This window comes from Diabrotica undecimpunctata, chromosome 6, assembly GCF_040954645.1.
Source record: "Diabrotica undecimpunctata isolate CICGRU chromosome 6, icDiaUnde3, whole genome shotgun sequence".
Taxonomy (NCBI): Eukaryota; Metazoa; Arthropoda; class Insecta; order Coleoptera; family Chrysomelidae; genus Diabrotica; species Diabrotica undecimpunctata.
In genome coordinates, this window is record NC_092808.1 from 100,409,534 (window position 1) to 100,433,228 (window position 23,695).

Consider the following 23,695-nt stretch of genomic DNA (forward strand, 5'->3'; position numbering starts at 1 on the left):
CCTCCATGGTGGGACACGGAATGCTCAAATTTAATTAAAATGAGGAAAGAAAAAATCAAAAAATACAAAGAAGATGCAAGTACAGATAATTATATAGAAATCAAAAAAATCTTTGCCTATAGTAAAAAAATATTTAAAAAAAAAAGAAATAGTTTTAGATGCTTTTGTAATGGACTAAACAGGGACACTCCTCTAGCAGAAATATGGCGAACTGTTAAACAGTTCTCCACATATCAAAATGCAATAATTCCTGCCAAACTTCCCAGCAAACACATAGCTTTGGATATATTAAATAAATTGGGAATTGATAGAACAGATCCAGAATTTACTGTTATCCAATCCAATGACAATGTGGAGGACATTTCCAGAGAGGAAATAATAAGTGTCATTAAAAAAAAGGATAAGGCTACTGGCTTAGATCTAATAACATATAGTATGATTGGCAGACTTCCTCAGGTAGCATTAGAATCACTGTCAATAATATTTAATCAAATAATGAACAGAAAAGCTGGATTTCCACAAGAATGGAAAAACACTCTTGTTATTCCTTTCTTAAAACCCTATAAAGATCCATTATGTGCAGACAACTATAGAAATATTGCCCTAGAGTCATGTGTGGGCAAAATACTCCAAAATATAATTAAATTAAGAATTGAACAAATAATTGAAAAAAATTGTATATTGAATCCAAAACAGTTAGGATTTAGAAGAAATAAAGGGTGTAACGTTAATTTAGCTTTAACAATAAATTATATTAGAACAGGATTTAGTAAAAATTTAAATACAATCGCAATTTTTTTGGATATTAGTAGGGCATATGATACTGTCAATACGTTTTTGCTATATAAATATCTAATAAAGTATGGTATTCCAACAACCTATACAAACCTAATTATGCAATTTTTGCTCAATAGAAATATTTATATTAAAGATAAATCAAACAATATACTAGGCCCAATCCAAGCATCAACTGGATTGCCACAAGGGTCTCCTCTCAGTCCAATATTGTTTAATTTGTACTCTAAGTCTTTACATGATTTAATCAAACCTGAAATGGAGTGCTTCCAATATGCAGATGATTTTGTAATTCTGGTACAAGGGTCAGATATATATAAATCAATTAATTGCTTAAATACTTACTTACAAAAATTACAGGAGTGGTTTGAAACACACAACTTTAAAATCTCAGCACATAAATCAAAAGCAATAATATTTAGAAAAAGAGCTCAAGCTTATAACTTCCCCCACCTTATATACCAAAACATGGAAATCCCATGGAAAAATGAAATAAAGTATCTGGGGTTCCATCTACAGTGTAACTTGAATATGACAATTCAAATAAATGATATGATAGCTAAAGCAAACAAAGGAATTAATGTTATGAGAGCAATTTGTGGTACAAAATGGGGATCTGACCCAAACATTCTTTTAAGCTTATACAAAGGGATAGTAAGATCTCATTTAGATTATGCAGCCAATCTTTTAAATCCTTGCAGTAAAAGTCTGATGATGAAGTTGGAACAAGTACAAAATGTGGCCTTAAGGATTATAACAGGTTGTCTACGTTCTACACCAATTTTAATATTACAAGCGGAATGTTCAGTATCCACACTAAAAGTTAGAAGGGAAATATTGGCTCATAAGTATATATTGAAACAAATGTCTGAAAAAAATAACATAGTAATAAGAAGTTTAAATAAGTTAAATGAAGCTATAAACGCAAATAACCAATTTTGGAAGAATAAAGCTATACCAGACTACTCATTAGCATATACGGACATACTCAAAAAATCAAAAAATATAATCCGATACAAAATTAATCCCATATATGAAGTAGAAAGAAAAATTCTTTTGTATCCTATTACAATTAATAGCCTAGAATATGAAAAATATGAAATTGAATCTAATGAAATGTTTTTAGCAAAATATGGTGGAATATATAGTAATCATACCTATGTATATACAGATGGATCTATCGACCCACAAACAAACCAATCTGGATTTGGAATTTATATACCACAGATTAATTACAAATTTTCATCAAGGCTCCATAATTACACACAAATCTGTACAACTGAAATGATAGCTATATATAAAGCTATCTCTGTGTGCATTGAGAAGGGGATCATGAAAGCAGTTATCTTTGCGGATTCAAAAAGTGCTTTATCCAAAATTTCCAGTCTCAAATGGGATCAAATGGATTACGTAACCATAATGACCAAAAAACTATTGGTAGAAGCTAATAATATGGGATTCTCGATAGGAATAGAATGGGTACCTGGACATCAGGGGATTAAAGGTAATGAGGTAGCTGATAGGCTGGCGAATATTGGGAGAGAATTAAGAGTACCATATAATATAAAAAATGTTAGTACAGATATCTTTTGCGTTACAAAAAAAGACATTTTAACACAGTTCTACAATGAATGGCATTCCCAAATTAAACATAAAGATCCAAACTATTGCAGATTGCAGTGTGATTTCCCCATAAAACCATGGTATGCCAAATGTGGGTATATGGGCAGAAATACCATAACAAATATTAATCGTTTACGTAGTGGACATTGCAAAACTCCTTGCTATCTCTACAAAATAGGTAAAACGGAAACACCGATATGTGAATGCGGAACCATTGGAACAGTGATCCATATCTTCTTTGAATGTCCCATAAATAAACACAAAAATATGGATCTGTATTTAGAACTAATAAAAGCAGGAATAGAGAGTCCAATATCTTTACATAGTATTCTATATAAACCCTCTGAGAAAGTTATAAAAATAATTATTAAATTCATCAAATTTTTTCAAATCGATCTATAAAATTTTTTTTTTTTTTTATACTTGTCAAAATAACAAAATAAATCTAGAAAATACTGGAAATATCCTAACATACAAAAATGTACGTCCTTAAAATCCTTAATCCTAACCGAAGGTAGCATTACCCATATACCTAATGTGACAATGTTTGGAAGCTACCCCCAAACGAGAAAAGTCTAATCTAACCTTAAATGAAGAAGATAAACAAATGGAAAAGCTAATCTTTCAGTATCACCCAGTTGTCAATTAGCAGTAAACAGTAACCTTAAATGAAGAAGATAAACAAATAATGGAAAAGCTGATCTTTCAGTATCACCCAGTTGTCAATTAGCAGTAAACAGTAACCTTAAATGAAGAAAATAAATAAATGGAAAAGCTCATCTTTCAGTATCACCCTATTGTCAATTAGCAGTAAAAAGTAACCTTAAATGAAGAAGATAAACAAATGAAAAAGCTGATCTTTCAGTATCACCCAGTTGTCAATTAGCAGTAAAGTAAACAGAAGTAGAAATTTATCCCTGGTTGTGCATTGCCTAGAGCAAGACGAGCATAACCTTACATGTACTGGGTAAATGATTATATAATCGAAACCCAAAAACAAACGAAGAAGAAGAAGAAATATATTTGTGTTATGTCCTCGGTAGTGTAGTAAGTAGTCAGTATCCCCGCCCGTCACGCGGGAGACCGGGGTTCGATTCCCAGTCGGGGAGGATTTTTTTATTAATGTTATTACATTATTGTCATTTTTAAATACTTATGGATATTGCATTTTAATTTGTATTGTATTATTATATATGGAATTATGTTGCACTGTATTGTAGTGTATTTTTTTATGTATATTATTGTCATTTTTAAATACTTATGAATATTGCAGTTTAATTTGTATTGTATTATTATATTATTAACAAAATAAACAATGAATTTTACTGCAGAGTATGTGTAATAAAATTTTGCATTCAACTCCTTTCATACATATATGAAAATAAAAATATACATTTTCATCAAAATATTGATTCAATCCTTCATTGTTAGTAAGTTGTTATTAATTCTGTTTCTCTTTCTGCTATGTCTTACCTATAAAATTACATATGTAATGATTGTGCAGATTGACTCCCAAATAAATTTGTAACGGCGAATGCGTGTATAGAAGTGTAACTTCCACCGTCCAGTGTGCCACACCCGTTTTTTATCAACTGTCCGATTCGAGTTTTTGACGTTTTTGTCGAAGTTTTGCTACTTTTTCATTCACTTGAAAAACTTTTTTTGTTATTTCAAATGCCCCTGAAGATGCTCTGAGAGAAAACGTACTTGGGCAAGATTTAATTAAAGAACTGTGCCCGATCTGTCTTTTATTTGTAATGCTGATATAGTTTACCTATGTCATATATCTTACTAAATAGTACTGTTATCAAGTCTAAGCTTTTACCCACGTTATCTGCAATTAATTTAAGTACTTCAACATTGATATTGTCTGGGCCGGTGGCTTTTCCGTTTTTCTGAGTTTTTCCTGCATGAATAACTTCTTTGGTGATCTCTCTATTTTTTTTATTTCAGTTGCAGACTACTAAAGATTTTTCGAATTGTCCCTCCTTCATACTTAACAAGTATTGCTTCGTCTGGAATCTACGCAGTCATTTTTTCAAGTCACCGTGGATTTCGGTACGTTAAATGTTTTGCGGCTTTTAATATGCCCATAACCATATCTTTTACTGCTGGGTCAATAGCTTATAACACTTTTGGGGGTATTTTGAAAAAAATGTAAATATGAGCTAGCCCTCAGGTGCTATAGGTCCTAATATAATTAGGTCCTAAAACTTGTGATATATTGTCAGGTATTAAGTGTGTGTGTTTTTAGTTGATGTATTTAGGACAATCTATTATAATAAGTGCTACCGATATACTTCAGTTACAATATTCACATAAGGCGCAATTTGATTTACAGATGAGGTAATCATAAGTTATTCTGCTGTGCCCTGTGTTTAAACGAGTGTCTTTAAGGTATAACTAACGGTCAACGCTTGTTTTGCACCACGAATTTATTGTAGTTTTAATAGTGTGTAGAAACGATTGTGATTGGTGCCTTTTATTTTCCCACGTACATAGTACTTTTTGTTTAAAGAAATACATACTTAAAATCGTATAGCGACACTGCATTCGCGAACACCAACGATGCACTTTGTATTGCTTCACTTGCATGATGATCAGCTTTTTCATTGCCTTAAAAACCAATATGAGATGGAATCCAAGTGAAACTAACTTGCTGTTTTTCTTCGTTTAGAATATTTAATTGTTGTTGTATTTGATAGCTTACAGAACTATTTGTGTACAGCTGTTTTATTGTATGTAATGATATCAGGAAATCAGTAATTATCACACGCTTGGAGATGCTGTGGTCACTTATATAAATTAAAACTTGTAGAATTGCGTACCTACAGTTCATTAGACAAGATACTACTGATAGATGGTAAGTTAAATTGTAATACCTATTGCATTTGAAGTAACAACTGCTTATTTTATACCATTAGTGGATTTACATACATCTGTATAAAGTGCGGTAACAATCCGAAAAACAGGAAAGTTGGTAACGGAAGAATTGGTTTATTATTGCATGAGAGGTTTTAAATTTATTGTATTTAGTGACAGTTAGACCACATTGTATCGGCGGTATGGTCCAATTGTAGGTAGAGCTTTAGTTGACGAATCGAACAATTTTGGAAATTGGATACTATAAGACGATAAGTACCTTCGAATTCTTTCTAAGATTGGACGATCTGTCTAGTTGGTTTCAATGTAAGTTTATTTGAAACGCTCCCCAATGGTATGCTAAAGAGCGGAATGTGACTTTATCGCTTGAATGCTTAAAAGAAAGCTAACGAAAGATACATTCTTCTGAATTTTAAAGGTGGTTCACGTGTTAAATATTGTAGCCTTTTAATTGGGCTGGTACGAAAAGCTCCTGTAGCTATTCTTAATGCTGTATTTTGTATAATGTCGAGTTGAGAAAGTACGGTTTTCTTTGCAGAAGAGTGAACAATTGACCCATAATTAAATTTTGATCTTATAAGTGATTTGTAAATGTAAATAAGGGGTTCTAACATCTGATTTCCAATTTATGTTACATACAGTTCTCAATAAATTATAGCCAGTTTTGCAGCATTTCTTAATGTACATATTGCGCATTTTCCAAGATAGTTTTTCATCAAAATACGTTCATTAAAACTTTATATGGTTAACATACTCCAAAGTATTTCCATATATCCGCAGATCTGGATTTGTAGAATGCCAATATTTTGAGAATAATATACAGTTTGTCTTGGTTGTAGAGAATTGTAATCCCACAAATTTAGACCAATTTTTTTAGGTGATTTAGTGTACATTGAAGGTTTTTTTTTGTATGCGATATATATTTTTCCTTCTGAATATAAGATCAAATCGTCAGCATATAATCTTGCTTTAATCTTGCTCTTGAGTTAAGATAGATGTTCTAATATTTTGTTTATTAAAATCAGAAAAAGTGGTGCCTTGATAGCAAATCCTTTTGGAGTTCCATTTACAGAGTTTGTACCCGATGTTTTACCATTTTTTTTTACTTTTAAATTCTCGTTTGCTTATAAAATTAGAATAAAATGGAGCATATTAGCTTTGAGGCCCCAGTGATTTATATAGTACCTCGAAACAATATCGAATGCTTTTGTTACGTCAAAAAATACTGCAAGAGATTTCTGTCTTATAGTATGATGCATCAGGTGTCATGTATTTCTGAATCCAAATCTATTAGATTGTCCAGGTTTGATCTGTTTTTGCGAAATCCACTTTGTTCGTTAATTATTAAATTATTATTTTCTCTATAACCACAACAATTGTTTATTTATTATTATTTTTAATATTTTACAAACCTCGTTATTAAGTGAAATTGTTCTATATGACTCCGGATCAGTTCGTGATTTGCTTGGTATTAATACGGGAATTATTATAGCCATCGTTCATTTGAGGGAAATTCATGGCTGCTGCATATTTTGTTATAGCAATTAAGTAGATACACTTTGGCATTTTCTAAGAGATTTTAAAGAAAACTTATGGGCCATATCATCTGGTTCTGCGGCAGACTTTTTAGTACTTAAGGAGTAATTTAGGTAGTGATTTAGTAATTTAGTAATTTAGACACTTAAGGAGTAATTTAGTTCTGCCATTGTGAATGGTGTGTTAATAGGATTATCTTTCATATTGTTGAAATTTATTACTTGTTTTTCTCTATGTATTTTTATGTCCAAAATAACTTTGGAGTAGATATTGTCAGTAGTGTTTTTTTTTGAATTGGCTTGCAATTAACTTGGAAATATTATTATATGATAATATATTGTTTGTTTCTGTATAAGAACGGGACTTTCTTATAACTGTTGCTTCCAGATATTCTCTTAATATTCTGCCATGCAGTTATTATAAGCATATTATAGTTAGTAGCAGTAAATAGAAATTCTGGTCCTGAATTTTTTTCTACTTGCTTTTGTAATATATTTAGTTTAGGCCCGTAATTTCTTATATTCAACGATATTTTCTAGGGTTTTGTGACGCTTCATTTTATTAAATGAGTATATATATATATATATATATATATATATATATATATATATATATTATTTAAACATAGAGAACCCACATCAACCACCAAGGGTTATTAGTGGGGGGACATACACAGTAGTACATTTTGATAAATTAAAGTTTATTATAAATAAAAAGAGAAATCAAACGATTTCTACTTAGCGAAACCGAATTCAAATTGGGAGAGATTTTTGTTTTGGTTCAGAGCAGTGACTATACCGTTCTGAAGAGACCTAAGAAGGTCGAAATACGTATCAGCGGTTGTTGCTGCACTCTATCAAAACAAAAATCTAATACCGTCATTCTGTTTTATTATAAATGTTTATGTCTTTTAGAAACTGCAATAAATCCGAGATATTTGTCGTAAGCGTACTTCTCAGGTTTCCACTAATTCCTCGGCATGTTTTCTGAGATTGGAACTGCGGGCAGTCGATTATCAGATGCTTCACGGTAAGTTGAGTAGAGCAGTAGGTACAAATTGGAGCTTGGTACATATTAGAAGGTGTTGGTGTGTTAGTATTGTGTGGCCGATTCGAAGACGATTTACGATTACTTGATCTCTTCTTTTTCCTTGTTGTGCTAGGCTGGCGTCTACTCGAGGCTTTATTGTTTTCAATTTAGAGTCTGTTGCGTCCCAGGTTGCTTGCCATTTATTATATGATTCATGGACTGTCGTTTATGGTCGGTGTGGGGATATTTAGTAATTTCTGGAACATTTTCATTTCTGATGGATTTTAATGCCAATTGATCAACTTCTTCGTTGCCTTTAATGCCAATGTGTGAAGGTATCCAAATAAATGTAACCTTTTTATTTATATGGTGTAGTGCAATAAGTTCATTTCTTATATTTTGTGCAATATGATGGCTAGGGAAAAGTTGATTAATTCTATGAATAGCGCTGAGTGAATCTGTGATGATTAAAATATTATTTTCAGTCGTTGAAGAGGAGTTTTTGATAGCTTCTAATATCGCTGTGGTTTCCCCGGTATAAATGCTGCAGTGCTGTGGAATTCTAATGGCATGTTTGTAATTTTTATTTGTGAAGGCTGCGGCATGGCCATTTTCAGTTTTTGATGCATCTGTGTATATTTTGTGCTGGTTTGGATACTTCTCCATAATTTCTTTGAATGCATTAATGAGAAGGTTAGTATTTGTGGTATTTTTTGGGTACTGTGTTAACGTTAAATCGGTAATAGATAAGAGCCATGGAGGGAAGTATAATTTTGTGGTTATGGATAATTTGAATTCATTGCAATTGAATCCTTTTTGATTGATTCTTTCCCTAAAGGGTTTGTCTTTATATTGTTTGTTTTTATACAAATTGGATGTAGGTGTGTTAATAATCTCAGAATATACTGGGTACTTTTTATTGAAAGATATTCTTGCTGCATAATTTAAACTAAGTAGATGTCGTCTTAGATATAGAGGGGGTTCTCTTGATATTACTTGTAAGCTGCTTACAGGACTGGTTCTGAAAGCACCGACGGCTAATCTTAGAGCTGTTGTTTGAATTATGTTAAGGTTTTTTTAGGAACGTTTTATTTGCTGTATCGTAGCATATTGCACCGTAGTCCAGTTTACTGCGAATAATTGATTTGTAGAGGTTAGGCAGAATACTAGAATCAGCTCCCCATATATTACTGGATAGAATTTTCAGCAAGTTTATTCTATTTTGACAAGTTAGTTGTAAATTCGTAATGTGAGTTTTCCAGTTTAATTTGTAATCAAACGGTAGACCTAAAAAATTGGATTCCTCTGAATGAGATATATTTTGACCGTTAAATATTAACGAAACAGGAATGGTATTCTTACGTTTGCTGAGTACTGTGTAATGTGTCTTATTACTTGAAAAGAGGAAGCCTGTTTTGGAAGACCATTCTTCGATTTTGTATAGAAGGTTCTGTAGTATTCTAGCCCCAGATGTAATATTTTTGCATAAGTATAATATAGACAACTAAATCATCAGCGTACAAGTTTGCTTTTATAGGAGGCTTAATTGTATTTATTACGTCGTTAAATGCGATTAAAATAAAGTTGGGCTTAAAATAGAACCTTGTGGAACACCGTTGTCGAATATTCTAGTGGTAGAGGTGTATCCATTTACTCTTACTTGTATTTCCCTTTTATTCAGAAAGTTTTTTTATAAACGCAAGCATATGTCCTTGAACTCAACATTTATCAAGTTTATTTAATATGAGGTATCTCCATGTTGTGTCGAAAGCTTTATTCACATCAAAAAAGAATACTATAACTTTCTGATCTAGTAAGAATGCATCATGAATGGTTGACTCAAGTGCCACTAAGTTGTCGTTAGCAGATCTTCCTCGTCGAAAACCACTTTGGACTGTGGTCAGGAGATTTTCATTTTCTAGATACCATGTAAGCCTGTAATTTAAAATCTTCTCGAGAATTTTACACATGCTACAGGTGAGGGAAATAGGACGGTAAGATATGGGACAATCTTTTGGATTGTGTTGTTTATAAATTGGGATTATAATAGCTTTGGTCCAATTATCAGGAAAGTAATGATTTAAAAAGATGTGATTAAAGATATCTAAAAGTATCTTTTTGCCTTTTTGGGGTAGATTTTTTTAAAAATATTGATGGAATATCATCAGGACCTGGGGATGTGGTTTTTAAGTTTAAAAGAGAAAAATCTAATTCTTGCAAAGTTATGGGTGCATTTATGGGAGAGATCTGGTTGCGAATTTTGATGTCTACAGATTATGTGCTAATCTTGTGTGTAGAAAAGATCGGATCTAGTACAGAATCGCTAGAGTTTTTTTGAAATACGTCTACTAGAATTTCAGGAATTTCGTTTCTACAAGAGATAATTTGGTTGATATATGAAAGTACATTTATTGAATAAGATAAACTTGATCCTTTTATTTTCTTTATTTTGTTCCAGATTATATTTCCTGGGGTAGATTGTTAATGCTTCTAACATATTCAATCCAGGTCTCTTTCTAGCTGTCCATAGCATGTTACCTAGCTGTCAACCTCCTAAATTTTATTAGGTTTTCCTCTGTTTTGTGTCTCATAAGAACGTTAAAGTCGTACTTGCTAGCAGACAAGGCCCGAGAGATTTCTTAATTCCACGAAGGTACCGGTTGCCTTTTACACGGTTTATTTTTTCCTACAGATGTAGATGCACAATTTAAGATATTGTTGTTAAAGTCCGTGACGGTTTTGTGAATGTCATTTGTTATCTCATAATTTTCCATCTCGTCTTCCAAGTCTTTTTGAAAAAGTTCCCAGTTTGCTGATTTTATTTTCCACCTTTGATATGCATTCGGATTAAGAGGTTGGTTTGTCTCAGTTGAGATAAGTAAGGGGAAGTGGTCACTGTCGTGTAGAGTTTTTGCTGTGTTCCATTGAAACATGTGTGCTATTGATGGGCTACACAGGGTTAGGTCAATTGTAGAGAACGATCCGTTGTATGAATTGAATCTTGTTGGCTTTCCAGTGTTTAATAAGATTAAATTTGATTTATTTATCATACTATGTAGAAGGTTGCCACATTTATCGATTTTTTGGCTACCCCATGCTGGGTGATGGCAGTTAAAATCGTCTAGAATTACTTTGGGATGGGGTAATTTTTCTATGAGTGCTCGTCTTGGTTGGGATGCGGTAAGTATATATTGCAAACATTGATGTTTTTACTGTAGGTAATTGAAACAGCCACAGCTTCCAGGTTTGTAGTAAGTGGAATGATTTTTGCTAAGTGTCATTTCGAATGAAAGTAGCTACTCCACCACTAGCATGCATTCCACTTCTGTTTTTCAGAAATGGCACATAATTTCTAAGTGTTACAGAATTGTTTTTAAAGTGAGATTCTTCCAGACAAATTACAATGGGGCAGAAATTGTTTATAAGAAGTTTTAATTGCTCAAGGTGGGTGTAGAATTCGTTTAGGTTCCATTGAATTCAGAATGTATCAGACATTATTTATCCTGACTAATTGTGTCGTTGTTAGATTCTTCTGTAGATGAATAATAATTTGAGGATACTTTTTTCTTAATAGTTGTAATTGTTCTTTTTAAAGAGTGATTTTGAATATTTGACTAAATAAAAGTGAGGATGTCAATAATTTCGGATATTTCATTGGTGTAATCTTTTGCTATAAGTTTAGGGTTTTTAGGGTTAGTGGCATTTTCTAAAAATAAGCATATTTCTGAATAACCTACAGGAAAGGGCGGATTTTTTGTTCTATTAGGTTTTTAATAGAGTCGAGGACAGCAAATGTGTTCTCAGTCGACTTAGCTCTTTTTTTTGGTTTAGATGTTTTGGGAACAGAGAAGACGTCTTGTGATGTGGGAATATCAGAAACACCTGGAGAATTTGATTGTCTTTTGGCCTTATCTTTATTTAAAGGTGGGTTATCGTTGCTAGTTATAGATAGGGTAGGAGCTGGAGGGTTATAGGGAATGTTTACTTCGGAAAGAGTTTTATTGATGGTTTCAGTTAGCTGTATATTGGTTTGGTTATTTGAATTAGGATTTTCAGGTACTTCTGTTTCCATTTGTTCACTGGGCGAATCCGTTTTATGAATGCAATCAACTTCTCGGTGTCCTATTGTTCGACATTTAGAACAATTAAATTCATCTATAGAAAGGTATATTCGATATGTTGTGGAATCAAAAGAAATGTTGAAAGAGTCTGTTATAAATAAGTTTTCTAATGGATTGATGTAAATTTGACGCAGAAAACTCAGAACATGGTTATATTCTGTCTCAGACATACCCACTCGACGAAATGTCATTTTTGATAAGGCTATATTTCCCATTTTCTTGAGTTCGTCTTCTATAACTTCGTTTGGAATGGTTGGACAAACAGTCGAGATGACTAATCTTAATGCTGGAGTTATTAATCTGCTGACTTGTACTTGCACGTTGCTAATTTTAACGTGCTTATGTGAATGAATGAGTTGGTCTACTATTCTTTTAGAAGATAAATAAATGCAAATGCGGTTGTTTGCAATTTCCGAGGCAAAAACTATGTTCTTTGAAAGGACTGAAAGTGATCCAATGGCAACTATATAATCATGAATTTTAATTCCTTCTATGGCAGATAGTACAATAACTTGGTCTTTTGTCGGATATGTGAATGTAGTTAGTATGTTTTTGAGTATGTAGACGGTGTGGTGTTTTGTGAAGGATTATTTTCTTTTGAATTCATTTTTAGTTAATAATTTTTGTCTTTAAATTTACTTATCATAGTCAATTTTTTGCCCGTGAAAATCCGGCTCTGTATTATAAGCAGACTTTTAAATAAAAGTCGCTCTGGGAACCGGTCGGAGCGGCCTTTGTAATAATTTTGTTGACTTTCAGAATAATATGTTGTATTTTGTATTATTGAAAATATTAATTGTACTGACTGCAATTTCAGGCCAATCGATGAAAAGCACTGTAGATTTTCTAGTAAACACTTTCAACTATTTTTGTTCACTTTAATCTATTAGATTTAAACGATATTATCGGAGCTAACCTAAATGTGGTTTATTAAACCAAGGTCAGAGCCGTTCGAGTTTTTATATAAGGAAGAAAAGTTCTTTTCAAACTTTTTGTTTTTCCTGTATGATAGGTATACATTTTACCTTTAGTCGACCTATTAATTCCTGAATCCTCGTTAATTTGTCATGACAATACAAACTATAGAATTTTTATGTCTGTAGACCAACACTCTGTTGTATTTGTAAAAAGATTGACCTTATCGCCTCAAGCTGTCCTCAAAAGAATAATAACTCCAGTTTGATAACAAATAACACAATGACTACAGCAGATATTATAACCGACGTAACACAACACTTAACACAAATCCATTCAGAACCAAATTATCTGGGACACTCAATCTAAACAATACAAAAATAAAGATGTAGATGTTAATAAACCAAGGTCAAACAACGATAACCCGCTTACAAATGAAGGTAAAAACGTTAATGAAACACGATCAGAAACTAATGAATCATTGATCACTTCACCAATTAGCACAAAACCTACACTGCAAACACAGAGCAAAAGAGCTTTTCCGAAACAGTTACACCACCTGAAACTCGTGAATGCTTTATACGGCCTGCTAACGATACACGTTCAAAAAAGAAGAGAACTATCCCAACAATAGAACATATTGATATACAGAAATTGATGCAGACAACAAAAGTATTCTTTGAAGATGATACAAACGAAAGTGTTCTTAACATATAGAACAAAAATGTCAATTCTTCACTGGAAAATAAACCGTTATTATACACAACTAGAAATGTTTAAATTATCAATTACTAAACACTCACCTTCAATAATGTCTCCAAGAAACGAATTTTACTGACCAAAAATTAGCAAAAATTAACACTATTTATGTTAATAACTAATTGGAATCTAAACAAATATCTTTAAAGACAAACCATGAAGCAGTAGCAGTAACCTTAAAATTTTCCAACGAATACTGATATAAGTATAAAAGAGATAAAAGTATAAAACTCATATTATAGATAGATCAAATTCCATCGCCTAAGATTATAGTAGGAGATCTAAATGGACACAATCCACTTTGGGGATCTAATAGATATAACAACATAGGACACATAATGAAAACTGTCATTAATAACAACAATATTACCCTACTTAACGATGGTTCGTTAAGTAGGGTAATATTGTTGTTATCACTTTTACTGGAAACACTAGTTGTATTGACTTATCTCTTGTAGACCCTTCTTTAGTACAAAACATAACTTGGGAAGCTGGTACACAATTGTATGGAAGGGATCATTTTCCCATAGTTCAAAATAGTAAGAAATCGTATTGGAGTACCGTGGTGGAACAATCACTGTCAAGAAGCTATAAAGAAGAGTCACAGAGCATTCAATACATACAAAAAACAAAAAACACAAGAAAATCTAGAATATAAGAAGTTAAGGGCTATTAGTAGAGAAGTGGTAAAAGAAACAAAAAGAATCGTGGAAAAAAATTTTATCAACAATAAACAGTTCTATATCAATAGAAATAGTGTGGAAACAAATTAAAAAAATTTCGGGACGCCACACAAACTCACCAATAAGATTTTTAGAATATAATAACAAAATTCATACATCTAGATCTGGAATAGTCAATGTATTAGCTTTATCCTACGGGTCATATTCAAGTAATGAAAACTTTTCTCAAAAGTTTAATTTAAAACCAAAGAAGAATTACAAGAATTTAATTATGATAAAAGCAATAACCTACCAATAAATGCACCAATACTAGAAGAAGAGTTAACTGAATCTATAAATTCTATTAAAAACTCTATTCCTGGTCCAGATGATATTACTATTATTTTTCTTAAAAATTTGCCTAAAAATGGAACTGCCTATTTACTAAAGATATAAAACAAAATATGGCTTGAAGGAGTGTTTCCACATACTTGGAATAATATTTACACAATACCTATCCTTAAACCTGGTAAACCACGTTGAGACCTAAACTCCTACCGTCCAGTATCGTTAGGATGTGCAATGAGCAAAGTGCTCGAAAAATTAATTAACCAACGCCTTATTTGGATACTTGAGCAAAGATCTGTTCTATCTAACAAACAAAGTAAATTTCGTTGTTTTTTTCGAAGACAACTTAGTTGACCTCGAGTCTGAAATACATGAAGCGCTAGCAAATAATCAAAGCTGCATAGCGGTATTTTTTGATATAACCAGAGCATTTGATACAGTTTGGCGCCATGGAATAATTAAAACTTTACAGAAGATAGGTATACAAGGAAATATGCTAAACTTCATCACTAACTTTTTAAAAAACCTAAGCTTCCAAGTAAAAGTAGACGATTTCATTTCTAAAACAAGAATACAGGAAAATGGTATCCCTCAAGGATCATCGATTAGTGTTACTCTTTTTCTTATCGCTATTAACAGTATTATGGAAAATGATACTCCACCAGTAAAAAGTAGGCTATACGCAGATGATCTCATAATTTATTGTAAACAAAGAAACATAGAACTAATTAAACAAAGCTTACAAGATACTAGGTACTTGTGCATTAGAAAAATGATCAATGAAATTTTTGAAAAAAAAAAAAAAAATTGAAAAACAAAAGTAAATGTATCTATTTCACCAGAAAACGCAATGTTAGTAATATAGAAGTTACAGTCTTTAATACAAAAATAGAATATGTCGATTGTATCAAATTCCTTGGAATTAATTTTGAAAAACATTTTAATTTTAAGTAACCTATTTATCATCTTAAAACATCTTGTCAACAATATTTGAACATAATGAAAGTCCTTCCTACTAAAAATTGGGGATGTGCTCAAGATATCCTATTGACAGTATATAAAAGCCTTATTAGATCTAAAGTCGGGAGTTAGGAGCTTTTTTGTACTACACCTACAGATAGCTTACTATGTTTAGTAGGAGAAGTGCCTCTGGAATTAAGAAGATAATATCTTAGCACTTAGCCTAGTATATGCTGCAAACGTTTCAGCAAATAGTGAAAATTTCGTCAGAAACAATGTCTTTGATTCTTGTTTCCACACAACATAATATCTTAACAAAAAAAGATCTAAACCCCTTTTTTATCAAAGACTTTTATGTTGCGATTGATAAAGAACCATTTGTACCAACTTCAGCAAAACAAGGCGATTGTAAAATTTATGTAGATTCCGTCACATAGGGTAAATCGAGGAGAGACGGCGCAGGAGGTGAGATGGTGCGAAACGCATAAAACGAGATGTACTGTAACGACAAACGTAGCAAGTTCGACTCGAGCAGCCGAACAGAACGGACGTGTGAGAGAAGCGTGCTTAGGTGGGGGCGACTGACCTATTGTCAACAGAGCTTTTCAGCTCCCGGTGGGTAAGACACCGAGTGTGGCATAGGCACTTGTCCTACATATTAGCGAAAAGCGGATGCGAGGTTGTTACTAGTTAAACCGTCGAGGAGCTGTTTTTATAGGCTCCTCGCGGAGGCTATAATAGCTTCGCGTTTGCGAAGAATTCGGGATCACCTCAGTGTGTCGTCAGGGATGACACTGTAAGGCCTTGACATTTGACAAGGTCGGACAGAAACGGCCCCTGCTCCTGAGGTGTGAGAAACAGGAAGAGGATCCCTCACTGTGAATACAGGGAGTGAACTACCGCGAGGTACCTGGGACGGCACCCAGTAAGCCGTACTGACAGCGGACAGTCGGTGGAAAAAAAACAGAGTCGTCTAAGTAGAATTTTCTTATATCTTATGAACTATTTGTTCACTGCCTTACGGCAATATGAGTGATATTCCCCCCCCAGAAAGTGTTGTCACGCAGGTGACAACACAAGAAGAAGAAGAGAATGATTTAGCCGAATCATCAAACCCCTCTGTTGACAGCTCGATCGAGCTATATAATAAATTTATTAAATCGACTAATCCCGCGATCGACGACATAGAAATCGTAATATCTGACGATGACTCCTATCTGCCCGAGTCGGAGGAAGAAAAAAGCGAAATCGACACCGATGACGATATCAATACGATGGACGCCATCGACGAAGAGCCGAGCCCAGCTGCAGAATCGCGCGAAGCCCCACCCCCAACTGTAGTAGAGACACAACCCGCCGTGGACAACGTCTCCAAAAATGAAGCCGAGCCCGAAATCGGCAAGAAAATGAAAAGGCTAAGGCCCAAAGAAGACTCTTCGGAAGACGAAGAAGTAAAGAAAAAGGCCAGAGAAATGGCGGAAAGGGAAAAGGCCAATGAGCTTTTAAGGTCGGTCAATGTACTGACGGAACAGATCAAATCCCTTAAAGAAGAAAGCCGTATCCGCGAGGAAAAGGCAAATAAACAAATCCAAGACCTTCTCGCTCAGATGACTGAGCTGAGAAACGAAAACAAAGAAAAGGACAAGGAGATACAAAAACTTGTACAACATATAATGGCATTAACAGCAGCCAAGGAGAAAGAAGAGTCAATAATGGAAATCGACCCGTGGAAAGCCTCCCTCGATAATGACGTTGTAAAGCTAGTGGAACTAGGAATCGGTTCACCTCCCCCCGTAAAGCCATCCGGTAGCAAAGGCAAGCCTAAAGAGCCGGAAAGAATCATAACAACCAAAGAACCTGCAGGTTGGACACAAGTCCAAAACAAAAAAGGAAAAAAGACAGGCACCACTACTGAGAAATCAGACAGTAGTGTGAAAACAAAAATAAGCGTCGCCGAAAAGCAGACGCAGATAATAAATCAGCGGAAAGAAATCGAATTTAACAAGGCTGCGAAAGAGGCTCATGAAAGAAGCCAGAAAAAGAAAACTGCCCAAAATAACTTGAGCAAAAATAGCCAAGTTGAAAAAGAAAACGACGTACCAAAAGACTCACCGCAAACAAGCGAGGAGCCTATAGTAAAAGAGCCGAAACCACCGGCGATAATCCTAAAAACTGTAGGAGAACACCAAAAAATCCTGCAGAGAGCAGCCAACCAAGGCATAATATCAGTCAATAAGTTTGCACGATCAGGCAGATCGATTGTTATTAACACAAAAACCAGAAAAGATTACCTAGGAATGGTACACATCCTAGAAGAACACAATCCAAAAGTAGAATTCATCGCATATCCCATAGATAGCGATAAACTAAAAAGAGTCATTATAAAAGGGCTATCTGCTACTACTAGCACAGTAGCAATTAAAGACGAACTATACAATAAAGGAATAGAAGCAACAAGGGTGATCAATATGATCTCCAAAAAAGCTGATAAAAAAGTACTGCCACATTTCATCGTCACCCTCAAAGAGGAAGACGTTGCAAAAATTAAAAAAATATCTGATATTTGCTACATGCGCATCTATGTGGAGGATGAATTCAAAATCACAAAAGACACCCTACAGTGTTATAACTGTCAAGGGTTCTATCACAGCTCAAAGGCTTGCCATTGCGGATCCAGATGTGTAAAATGCGGAGAAAACCACATCAGTAACGACTGTGAGAAAAGCCGGGAAACCGACCCCAAATGTGCAAACTGTGGTGAAGCGCACACAGCAAATTATAGAGGATGCTCTAAGGCCCCCAAAAAGAAAACACCTGCCCCAACAAGACCGGTAGGAAGACCCATAAACAGCGCTCCAATCAACAAAGGAGTCAGCTACGCACAGGCAGCGAAAAAATCCGCTGAAACCACCTCAGAATCTCCAGCACAACCACAAGAAGTGTCGGTACAGGATGCAGCTACCCTCATCGCAAACTTCCATACAGAGTATAATAACAAAATGATGGAAATGATGTCCATGATGGACAAAGCAACAAAAATGATGACTGCATTTGGAGAAGCCGTCCGAAAATGTTAGCAAACCAAAACGAAGATCTACGCATTGGGTCATGGAATTCCGGCGGAATATTCAAAAAGATCAACCTTCTGGATGAAATAATAAACAGATTAGAGCTCGATATCGTAGCCCTTCAAGAAACCAAACTAGTGGAAAGGAAAAAAACAAAATTTCCAGGCTACGATATCTATAGAACGGATCATAGAGCATTATCAGGAGGAACAGCTATATTAGTCAAAAGGGGACTCGAACACGAGCACATCCCAACACCAGACGGACTGGTGACAATGGAAGCCACAATTATTCGACTTAAGGCCAACAACGAAACACTAAAAATAGTGTCAGCTTACGTTAGACCACATGATCCGATTTTCAACGAAGATTTGAGCCTAATACTGAACTCAGAAGAGCCAACTATAATTATTGGAGACCTAAATGCTAGATCTCCCAATTGGTTTGACAGGACGACCAACCGAAACGGAAGATATCTCTGCAACCATCTCGAGAACAGACCGAACACATATGTCATCGGACCAACAGAACCGACATGTTTCCACGGAGAACTCCCTACGTATCTCGACATTGCAATCCTACACAACGTGGGTCAACAATACGAGATACACTCTCTAAATGAAGGCGATTCGACACATAACCTAATCGTCCTGACCCTGGGCGCAACAGAATTGAACTATTTGCAGCCCCACAACAGAAAGAAAACAAGTTGGCCAAACTTTAGAAGAATTGTGAGCGAGAACATCGGTAACATCCCAACAATTAATAATATTACAGAACTAGAAGACAGTGTAATAAAACTAGAACAAGCAATAAACAATGCTATCGATGCCAGCTCCAAAACCGAAACAATCACAAGACAAAAAGGAAGATTCAGGGATATAAGTATAGAACTTCAAAACCTAATCAAAGAGAAAAACCGGAAAAGAAGAAGAGCCTACCGCACAAGAATGGTAGAAGACAAAAGGATTGCAAATGAGCTAGACAGGGAAGTGAAAAAACAACTTCAAAATCATAGAAATGAAAGCTGGGACTCCTATATCGATGAGCTAAATCCTAACAAATCCGCCTTCTGGAAGTTATCTAAAATCCTTCGAAAGGACAAGAAACCCATACCTCCCCTACACGGAGTAAACGGGATTGTCCATACGGAAATCGACAAAGCCGAAGTCATGAAGGACGAACTAGAAAGGGCGTGTAGAAACAACGAAGACCCCGACGATGACATAGACTTTGAAGAAGAGGTAGAAAGAACAGCGAGAAGACTTAGAAGGAAAAAGGGCAGAATAGGTATTACACATACATCTCCCGAAGAAATAAAGGAACTTATAAAAATGACAAATGCCAAAAAAGCCCCAGGACCCGACAACATCACAAATAGGGCGCTGAAAAATCTACCAACAAAAGCTATTGTTTATATCACTAACATAATAAACAACATGCTAAAACTACGATATTTCCCAGATAGGTGGAAAGAGGCACACGTAATAATGATTGCAAAACCTGGTAAAAATGGCACATTTCCGCAAAATTACAGACCTATCAGCTTATTATCATCTATAAGCAAGATAGCGGAAAGAGTTATACTAAAAAGACTCAATGAAGAATCACAAATGCTAGGAACCATACCAGAGGCTCAATTCGGGTTCAGAAGCGAACACTCCTGTGAATTACAGGTACTACGACTTACAGAATTCATCACCAAAGGATTTAATGAAAAAATGTACACAGCTACAGCTTTTCTGGACGTCAGCAAAGCCTTCGACAGAGTCTGGCACCATGGACTCATCTATAAAATGAATGAATTTGGTTACAGTGAGGCGATGACATGCCTCCTTGCGTCATATCTTGCCAACAGAAGGTTCAGAGTTCGAATAGGGGCAACCCTATCCGAGGTCGGGACCCTGGAGGCGGGTGTGCCTCAGGGAGCGGTGCTGTCGCCGTACCTGTACACCATCTATACGGCCGACACGCCAAAAGAGCCAGGCTCTCTGTTGAGTCTTTACGCTGACGACACAGCAATAGCTGTTAGCTGGAGAAACCCGGATCATGCAGCTAATCATCTGCAAAGAGCACTAAACAGATTCCAAAGATGGTGCATAAAATGGAAAATAGCCCTAAATCCAGATAAAACACAGGCTGTAATGTTTAGTCACAGAAGAAGTGTACCAAATCGCGAAATTACAATCGAAAACACCCCAGTAGACTGGACCAACCAGGCTAAATACCTAGGGGTACATCTAGATAAGAAGCTAACGTTCACTGAGCACATCAATCAGCAAATACGCAAAGCGAAAGCGTTGAAAAGTCAGCTCTCAACACTTATTGGAAGGAAAAGTAAACTACGATTTAAAACCAAAATCAGGGTTGCGAATAGTATTATCCTGCCAGTCCTAACATATGCATCCGCTGCGTGGGGACACACCTGTAAAACAAACAGGAAAAAGATACAGACTACTCAAAATCAAATAGTCAGAGATGCCCTTAAGATACCAAGGTACGTACCCTTGAGATATGTATATAGAGACTCAGGACAAACAAGAATCCTACGCACGCTAGACGAGAGAGCATATGAAATTTTTAACGGACTAAGAAACCACCCCAGCAGAATGTTAAGAGAGCTGACTAACTACAATGAAAACACAAGGACGGTACACAGAAGACCAAAACAACAGATAGCTCGATATAGGGAGAACCCGAACGAATAAATAAATAATGAGATGGTTGCAAGAAGAACGAACAAAGAAATGCAGTCAATCAGAAAACACACCAAAAAAAAACTCTGGCGAGAGGGTACGCTTTTCTTTTTTAGGTTTTTAGGTTTTTAGGTAATTATAAGTCCAATATACACCGGGGTGTGTGAGAGCATTATACACTTGGGAATGCACACCCCAATACACGCACACAAATAGGATTAAGGAAAAAAGGAAAGAATTGTTGCCCAGGCATTTTATAGTCCCGACGCCACTAAAAAAAAAAAAAAAAAAAACAAAAAAAAAAAAACAAAAAAAAAAAAACAAAAAAAAAAACAAAAAAAAGTGTTTTCTGATTAAATAACGTAAATTCATATTGATACATTCATACTTTTCATTAAACCGTTTAACGTAAATTTACCTTATATAGCAAATATAGAAGGGGCCCGCCAGGCCTTCTATATACCGCTCCGCGGACTAGGCCCTTAAGGCAGATCGAAATGAAAGATCTACTCGCGAAATCCGAGCACTGAGGTCATGTGCGGCATGCATGGGCTTGGTGGCCGGACCCCTCTCGGGTGCTCAGCCGGCGAGGAGAACAAAATTTATTTTGCCAAATCGGCGGCTGAGTGACCGAGCACACACTCTTTTCCGGGCATAGAGTCATCAGCTCAGGCTGATGGCTCTATGGTCGGAACACACGCTCTTTTTTCTTTTTTTAGGGACTCAAGTCCCGACGTAAAGCTAGAGTAAAATCAATAGAGTCAGTAAAGTAAATAGGGAGAAAAGCCTAGATGTGGCTACCCCTACAGTTAGGTGGCATAACCACATTCACTAAAAACCGAGGATGTCCTATTACCCAGGGCATCTTAAGTAAATTTCAGATCATAAGCCTCCTCACGTAAGTCACACGATGAGGAGGGGTGGTGGAAAAGCCTGGGGGTCAGATAGGTACCACTTCGACTAGCGAGGTGTGACCGGTTTGATCTTCGGACATGTGGATCCCATTCTTACATTGGTATACACATGTTCCTAGGGGCAGGGTTGATCACTGCGTGTGTGTGTGTGTACAAACGTAGTTTACCTTGCTCCGGCATTGGAAAATGATTACGTGCTTAAAGCGTGTTTAAATGATCGAAAAAGGTTTACTATTTCTCCGAAAAATTTTTATTGTTTACACGTTTATTGTTTGTGAAGGGTACAACAATTGTTATCAAATATTTTGCATCCAAGATTTGAGGTAATTTTTTTCATATTTTTGGTTATATTAAGTATATAAATATGTGAGGAATCCTTAAATTATAATTCTAACCTAAAAATTCCTAGACATGTGTAAATTGAGAGTAGTTATTCAATGCGCCATCTCCACTCATATAAATAGGATAGATGGCTCACGTATTAAGAGGTCACGTATGCTGCACTTGTAAGGAGAGGATTATTTGATATAATAATAGTTTTTTTGTATAAAAATTCAGTAATGTTTTATTGTTTTATTCATAGAAATCTTTTATTTCAGAAATGCCTACAAAATACATAAGAAAGGGTAATTCTTGTCGAGGTCAATGAACTGAGCAACAATTAATAGAGGCAGTTAATGCAGTAAATACTAAACAAATGGGAGTGAATAAAGCTGCAAGTGAATATATTATTCCAGCTTCTACATTACGTAGAAGAATATCAAACAATGATTGTAAAAAGCGTAATTTGGGACCATCTTCAATACTGGGATTGGTAGAACGCAAAATTGTAACTCATGTTAAGAAGCTGCAACAACGAGGCTTTGCTCCGACTAGAGAAGATGTACGTTGCATGGCATTCAAGTTAGCTGAACGCATGGGAATCCCACATAAGTTTAACAAGAATACTGAAAAAGCTGGATATCCTTGGTTAACATTATTTCTTTCACGAAATCCAGATTTGTCCGTAAGAAAAGCCGAAGGGGTGTCTCTTGCTCGTTCTAATGGAATGTGCCGTAAATATGTTGAACAATACTTCATACTTTTGGAGTCTATTCTCATTGAACTTGATCTATTAGATAAACCTGGCCATATTTTTATAACATGGATGAGACTGGACTACAGCTAAATAATAAACCAGGATATGTTTTAGCCATAAAGGGTTTAAAAAAAGTAGCAGCCATCACATCTGGTGAGAAAGGCGAAACAATAACATTAACAGCATGCTGCAATGCAGAAGGTACATTTATACCTCTTGCATGTATTTTTAAGGGAAAAAATAAAAAGAAAGAGTTTGAAGACGGAATGCCTCCAGGGTTAGTGGTTTACATGTCTGAAAAATCGGCT